The sequence below is a fragment of the Morone saxatilis genome, unplaced genomic scaffold, assembly GCF_004916995.1.
Source record: "Morone saxatilis isolate NCDOM2014 unplaced genomic scaffold, NCSU_SB_2.0 Contig16, whole genome shotgun sequence".
Lineage (NCBI taxonomy): Eukaryota > Metazoa > Chordata > Actinopteri > Moronidae > Morone > Morone saxatilis.
This window is the reverse complement of record NW_023339718.1, coordinates 27,727,676-27,735,307: the sequence shown is the minus strand read 5'-3', so window position 1 is coordinate 27,735,307 and position 7,632 is coordinate 27,727,676. Positions and strand designations below refer to the sequence as shown.

General features: G+C 41.0%; 1 protein-coding gene across 1 annotated transcript in view; it reads left to right on the top strand.

Annotated features, from left to right (window-relative positions):
* npr3 (natriuretic peptide receptor 3) overlaps nt 1-7,632 on the top strand; it is a gene marked incomplete in the record, with an annotated part of 24,422 nt that overhangs the window by 13,266 nt on the left and 3,524 nt on the right.

Below are 7,632 nucleotides of genomic sequence, written 5' to 3'. Positions count from 1 at the left end.
TCCAGAGTCCTGAGTGTTTTTTGGGTGGGGCAGAGAAAGGGGGGCTGGGGGGATTCAGCTTTCTGACAGCCTGGAGGATGTGACTGGGGGGAGAGAGGGGAGAGAATTTTATTTATTTATTTATTTATATATATATATATATATATATATTTTTCACCACTTTACCTTGTCATCAGACAGCCTTTTCTGATAGGGAACTGAAGTTGTTATATGGCTCTCTTCAAAGCCAGCAGACTCAGATCCCCAGACATTTGACAAAAACAGTTGTTTTACCTGGTAGAACCTTGGAGTTTCTGGTTTACCACTGGCTCGATCCACAATAACTAACGCTATTTTGGTCACACAATAACACAAACTAACCGATGGAGGCAGACCAGCAACCCCTGTGTTCTGCGAGGTAAAATTACTGTCTTTATCAAAGAAGTCTGGTGGCTTTGAAGAGAGCTAGAGAGCGACGTCAGTTCCCCGTCAAAATGGCAAGTCTTTCAGTTGAGTTGAAAAATTGCTCCTCTAAATCGCGTCCAGCAGATGTTGTGATTTTGTGATTGTACCTTTCTCTCTAATCTTGTTTAAACTAGCACAACAAGGACTTTCCTCCATCATATCCATTCTGCTTTTCACTTCCTGCCCTCCATCTGAATGTCATCAAAATTAAGTGACTGCAAACAAGCTATTGGAATTTACTGTAGACATTTTGAAAATCAGCAGAAGTGGGCAGGTATAATCACAAGCTTCTCTACAATGTAGCAAATGCAGCTTGATGAAAGTTCTCCATCTCTGTCTCACTCACGCACAGACACACACACAGAGTCTCAGAAATCATCTTTTATGGAGTACAGATGCTGGCTTGCAGAGAGCACGTTAACTAAAAACCTTTGTTATTATTATTATTATTATATTTATCAGTTATTTCCAACTGATCTGCTGCCATCTGTCATTTTAAAGGGGTGAAAGCAATGCTCACGCTAATCTTGCTTACCTGAGTATTTAATACATTGCTAATAAACAGGACAGTCTAACGATTCAATAAGAGATTTGTAAACCGAGTTGAACAATTCCAGATATTTTATCAACACTTGCATGTACTGTAGTTGTGTGCACACAGTTTTCTGTTTTATAACCAACAATGGTGAGAGCCAGAGTGGCTTAAGTGACATTTTGATCAAATATTAGCTTCGTACTGCCTTTAGGGGCGGCAGTAGCTCAGTGTGTAGGGACTTTGCTTGGGAACCGGAGGGTCGCCTGCAAAATATGCAGTGTGGACTGGTAGCTGCTGAGGTGCCCTTGATCAAGGCAACCTAGACCCCGAAACCTGCTCCATGAGGCGCTGGTAACGCCGGCCCCCCAGCCGCCATCATCCACCCATCTCTCCCCTTTGCATGTTCACAAGTCAGCCTGTGTGTGTGTGTATGAAAAAAAAGATAGAAGATATACTTTATTGATCCCCTAGGGGGAAATTGTTTTTTTTCAATCTTCTAGGGAATTCTAAACCAATCCAGAGTTTAAAAATAAAACACTAAACCACTGAACGCCTAAAAGGGCGTAATTACACTTTAAAGTAAAAAAAAAAAAAGAAAAAAAAAAGAAAAATATTATTTAAGTATATCGTCAACTATGAAGTTTTCAATATTAAAGGTTTATTTAAAGTCAGGACAAAGTGTGGTCATTTTTTTGTGTTGGCTCTCCTGTAAAGTTGGTCAAATGTAGCTTCCGCGCCTCTGGTTCTCACCCCTTGTGTTATTTTAATAATCTTGATAAACTGTTAAAGCTCTCTGAACATCTTTCGGCTTGTGTTTCTTGGGCCTTTCTATGTTTGGTTACATCACCGCGTTCCTAGATGATCTCTGCAATCATAACCGAAAATACAAAAATAAGACTGGAGTTGTAATAAATAAGAATTATGATCTCCTTTCTTTACAGCAGTAAACATCCTCATCCTCTGTTCCTCTTCACGTATCTGTGAACGAAAACACAGGTTACCAAAGGTAACATCATCAAATACGTCATCAACTTCTGTCCAACAGGTCTGGCAAAGGTAGAGCCTGCGGCTGTGCATTTATAATTGCATTACAGGTAGAACTGTGGCTGAGATAAACAGCCTGATGTAATAGAGCAGGATCAGTTTTAGTTAAACTGGTCAGTGGTGGGACAGGAAACATATATTTGTTATTTGGGTGGCTGTGGCTCAGAGGTAGAGCGAGTAATCCACTAATCAGAAGGTTGCCGGTGTGATCCCCATAAGTATCCTTGAGCAAGATCCTGAACCCCAAATTGATCCTGATGCTATGCAGAGACCAAATCTAACTGAACTTCTGAAGTAAAGACCGTGGCTGCATTTATTAAAGCAACAAAATCACTAAAAACCCATTTCAGACCAAAGATTGACAATGAGACTAAACTAGTTGCAGGGAAAAGTTGCAGCGTGAACTGGTTGTCTCAGCTCGACTCAACCAGCTGATGGCGTTGTCTGCGTCTCAGCTTGTCACACCTCACCACCACACCTGGATTTTCTCTGCAAAGATAGCCCTGCTAGAAACAAGCCAAATATTCTTAAATATAATATCTTATCTAAGAATCTAGCCAAAGACTGTAAAACTAAGGAAATTATACAAAGATAGACTTTATTAAAATAAGTATTTTGATCACTTCACTGAGCTGAATCTAAGAATATATACCTTTTTTTATTATTAAAATAAGACTCAATTTCTTCAAACGCATAATAAAAAAAAGTGACTTAAATTACTTATAAATGAAGACACCAGTTACTCACTATATCCTCATTCATGTTTTTAAGATACAATGTATATCCAGCTTCAAAAACATCCTGACAAGCCAGCAGTTAAAAGGAAATACAGAGTTGTTGCTATGGAGACGACACCGTTTCATCTTGTTGCATTGATGTAAGCTGGCAGGGTTTCAGAGGGTTGTAGACTGGCTCAGAGCAAGTGCTTGCAAGCTTCAAGTCATCTCATTGTGAATTTTGGTCTGAACTGGGCTTAAGAGGATTGGATGTGATTGGCCATAGTTTATTCCAGTCCCAAACACACCTACCTCTCCACTTCTATAATTCACAAGGTGGTCTGATATACAAAAACAGCAGACGATAAGGAGGTGAAGAATCCATCCGTTTGATGCTTTTATATAATAACTTGCAGGGATATATGACTGAAATAAGATGTTTGAAGTGACACATAATTCTTATCCACTTCTCTTTTAGTAATTTTACCAGCACCTCATGTTTTGCTTGTAAAAATCCCCTCATCAATTTGTTACAAAGTTTTTTTTCATTAACTGCACAATATTACAACATGTAACAACCACTTAGGAGGGAAAATGAAGCACCTCTGTGATTGGTCCATTTCTGATGAAAATCCTCCCGAGACATGCACTCCCATCCTGAGTCTGTATGAAGTCTTTGTGTTTAGAGAGAACTCCCCTTGGACTCCTGCATAGTTGTAAGGCAATGACTTGCTTTAACTGTACGACCACAAATAAGATCCAGGCTGAAAGGGTAAAGACAGCAATACGTAACCAAAGACAATACTGCTAACAGCAGACAGCTGATCCAGCAGTCATTCAGTCAGATTAACAGTGTCCATGTATTTCAGGGCTTGGCTCCATCCAACTAAGTTAGATTTTAAAAGCAAAGCTCCACCTTACACTCTTCTCTTTACCCTGGTCATCTCTCTGACACACAGATCCAACAATATAAATCCTTGTTTTTGGAGTAATTGCTTTACAAAACATTTGCATATGCCCTAATTTTACAAGTTCACGGCCAACACAGGGGACTTGAAATACACTGTGGGCACTCAGTAAGTGCACCATGTGCTGCCTCATTCCTGAGTTAATTTATAACTAGCATCAGTGCCCTAGCAAAAACGAAAATCCAGAAGTTTTGAAATATTGCTGGCTGCAAGCGCTGCCCCATGGAATGGCTTGCAGAGCATACACAGGGCCAGTAGTGTGTGTAGAGCCCAGTGTAATTAAAGGGTGCTATAGTGCTGGCAGTACTGAGGTGAAGTTTGTCCCACTGACTCAAGGGATATTTCAGGAGGTATGTTTAAGTGACAGAGTTGTGAGGAATGTTCCAGCAAGGCTCTGAATCTTCCTTATTAACAGGGAAGATGGGGTTACTGTGTTTTCAATTGCAACCCTTGTTTGTGTTGCTACTTGTTTGTTGGTTTATTTATTTTTAATCACTGGGACACCAAAGGAAAAGTTTATATCAACCCATTGACTGAAATGTTTACATTTTAGATTATTTGGCAAACGCTTTGCACTGCATTACATTAAATGATTAAAAGTTTAGTTTAAAACAAATAGAGCTCCAAATCAGAATAGCCACACTACTGGATTTCCATCACTGGTAACACAGCTGGCAGTTATCACAGTACTGCTCCCTATGCCTGAGATCTGCAGGCACGTGGCTAGATAAAGGGGGAATTCTAACTATGGAGGGTATTAGCGCAATAACCCCTTCTACCTCACTGTCAGTCGTTTTGAATGTGAGCAGTAGCAGATATTAGCCTGTCTAATCTGTGAATCTAACTAATCAGAGTTGAATAAACCCATGTTGCAGATTACATCAAAATTAAATGGAACTGCGTGGGAGTCATATGGATAAAGGGCAAATTTATACAAGTCTGTTATGGATCGTGTTTGGTTTTTGGTTTTGTGTTCTATCCACCATTCAGATTTTTTGAAAAGTTTTTGGTCACTGTGCTGAAAGCACTCATAAACACGTAACCCTTTATAAAGTAATATAAACCCCTTTATTCATGTGTTGTTTGATGGTTTACACTTTCATTCTACATTCTTGAACCAGCTGACATGTAATCACACAGAAAATACACAGTTTAAATCTGCATATGCGATTATGCCAGCGAGACAGGATTAAGATTAATGTGTAATTCTTGCAAACATGTGTTATTGACAGAAGCAGTATGGAGTCCTTCAGCTGATTAACTTTTCCTACAGCCATCTTAATGTGGCAGGTATCTGTTTCATCTGCAGCCTCTAATCAGAGTGACCTGCACTGGGAAGCAGGATCACACACTACAGATCCACTGGTTTCATTTTGTGTAACTGCCGCCAGACTGTTGCAAATTCACCAAAGAAACATCTGTGTTTGTGCACATCAAACTTGTTGGAGACAGTGCTGAAGAATCACAGGCCAATTAAAATGTATTCCTCCTTTTTGAAGGTCCAGTATGTAGGATTTAGTGGCATCTAGTAGTGTAGTTACACACTGTAACTCCCTTGCTTCACCCTTCCCTTCCAAGCTTAAAGAAGAAACTTTGGTGGCCACAAAAACGCCCTTATCCAGTACCATTGATTGGTTTGGTTTGTCCTTTCTGGGCTAGTGTAGAAACATGGCGGTTTAACATGGTGGACTCCAAGGAAAGCGACCGGCAGCTTCTGTAGATCATTCCAAGGTAATAAAAATATAATGACTTTCAGGTGATTACAACATAGTTATGAATATGTTCAATTTCTGCCAATAGATCCTCCTAAATGTTACACACTGGGCCTTTTAACTTTAACTCCACCATAACCATTGGTTCCTTCCAGTTCTCTCTTAGTGTCCACTGTGGTGCAGCGGCTTTTCAGAATAGAAGAATTAATCCCCTTAAATATTTCTTTTTTCACACAATGTATACACACACAGGCCTGAAATACAATCATGACACACACAGGGCTTATAGACATGCAAATGTCTCTCTCTCTCTCACACACAAACACAGATAATAGACCCGTCTGTGAATAGTTCTTCTCTGTCTTAATCCAATTACTACCTACGCTTTTCCAGCTGTTGGGAAACACACAGAAGCTTTACTTAAGCCTTGAGAAGCTGCAGCCTTGAACCTAAACTGTACATTTACTGACAAACTGACAACGTCACTGCCTACCTTTTATCCTCTGCTCCACTCCCATTCACTTTCTGCAGCTCACTCTCTCTGTCTCTCTAACCACACACATTATGAACAACCTTATGTTGTTAACACAACACTGCTAATCTCGGAGTCCAGACTCTTCAAATAAGTTATTAGCAAGCATTTCAGGTTTTTGTAGCTAGGAAGGATAGCTATATTTTGTTGCTTGTTTGATACAAGGTGAAGTAGCATGGGGATATCGCATATGATGGAAATTAGCCAGCTAGTGCTTTTTGGCTGTAGTACTACAATGCAATAGTTGTAAATGCCTTACTGTGGAGCAGAGGCAGAGCGGGTCGTCCCCTAATCGGAAGCTTGTTGGTTAGATCCCCGGCTCCTCCTGCCACATGTCGAAGTATCCTTAAGCAAGATACTGAACCCCAAATTTGCTGTGCATCGGTGTGTGAATGTGTATGAATGCGTTTTGCCATCACTGTGTGAATTTGTGTGAAGGTGAATGTGGCATGTAGTGTAAAAGCATTTGAGTTGGTCGGAAAGACTAGAAGGCGCTATAACAGTAAGGTCCATTTACCATTTACCAAAGCAAGTTGCCATACTTTACTTTGAGGCACTTGGTGAGGATGCTTTTGATTGTGCAAGAGTAGAAGTCTACCATAAGAACAAACTTGGAGGGGGTCCAGTGCAAGTGGTACACAACTTTGGAGATGAGCCAGGACGAGGCTTGCTGCAGTGGAGTTTATAGGCATTGACATGATGCCGGTGTTTTTAAAGCACATTGGTAGAGGGAGGTGAGACCTCCATCAACTGCACATAGTGATGTGGGGTGGATGTAGAGCGGGTCATCTACTAATTGGAAGGTTGTGAATAAATGACTCTGATGGACTTTGTTGTGAATTTGTGTGAAAGGGTGAATGTGGCATGTAGTGTAAAAAGTGCTTTGAGCGGAAGACTAGAAAGGCGCTATACAAGTACAGGTCCATTTACCATTAACCACAGCTGATTTACCTGAGCATGATCCGGGTATTTCATCAGGGTCTGTGTGAGGGGATGCTGGTCTGCAGGGAGCTAAGCCGTGACGGCCACCTCCTACTTGACATGAATAAAAAAGCATAAATTAAAGCTGTTAAACTCACCTGGGATGGAGGCATTGTGGGTTTCAGTCATGTAGGCCTGAATATCTTGCCACATGCGCTGGGGGTCGGAGTTGTTGTTAAAGTGTCAACCCTTATGGCTGTGCTTGGCCCTCTTGATGCCCCTCTTCAGGTTAACTGTGGATGAAGTGTAAGCCTGCATGTCAGCGGATCTGAAAGCGGTTTTGCCTGCCTTCAGCAGTAGGCTTTTGACTTGGTATAGTGTGGTGGTGACACTATTGGTGTTGATATTGTCCAGGACGGAGGAGGCATACCAATCAATGTCCATGTGGTAGTCCGGTCTGTGTTTTCAAACCGGTGCTGTAGTACAGAGTCTGCCCCTCTGGCTACACTTTAACTGTTCTCACGGAAGGTTTCACACGTTTAATAAATGGTGTGTAAGAACAGAACAGTGAGAGGTGGGGACTGCAGGTTGGAGTGATTGAAGTCCCCTGCAACAATAAAGGCTGCCTCTAGGTCTGTTGTTTGCTAATAGCAGAAACTTATTTTTTCTTCCATAGAAGGTCTAGCATTAGCATGTAGCAGGATATATGCTGCAGTCAGAATCAGAATCAGAATCAGAAATAATTTATTGATCCCCGGGG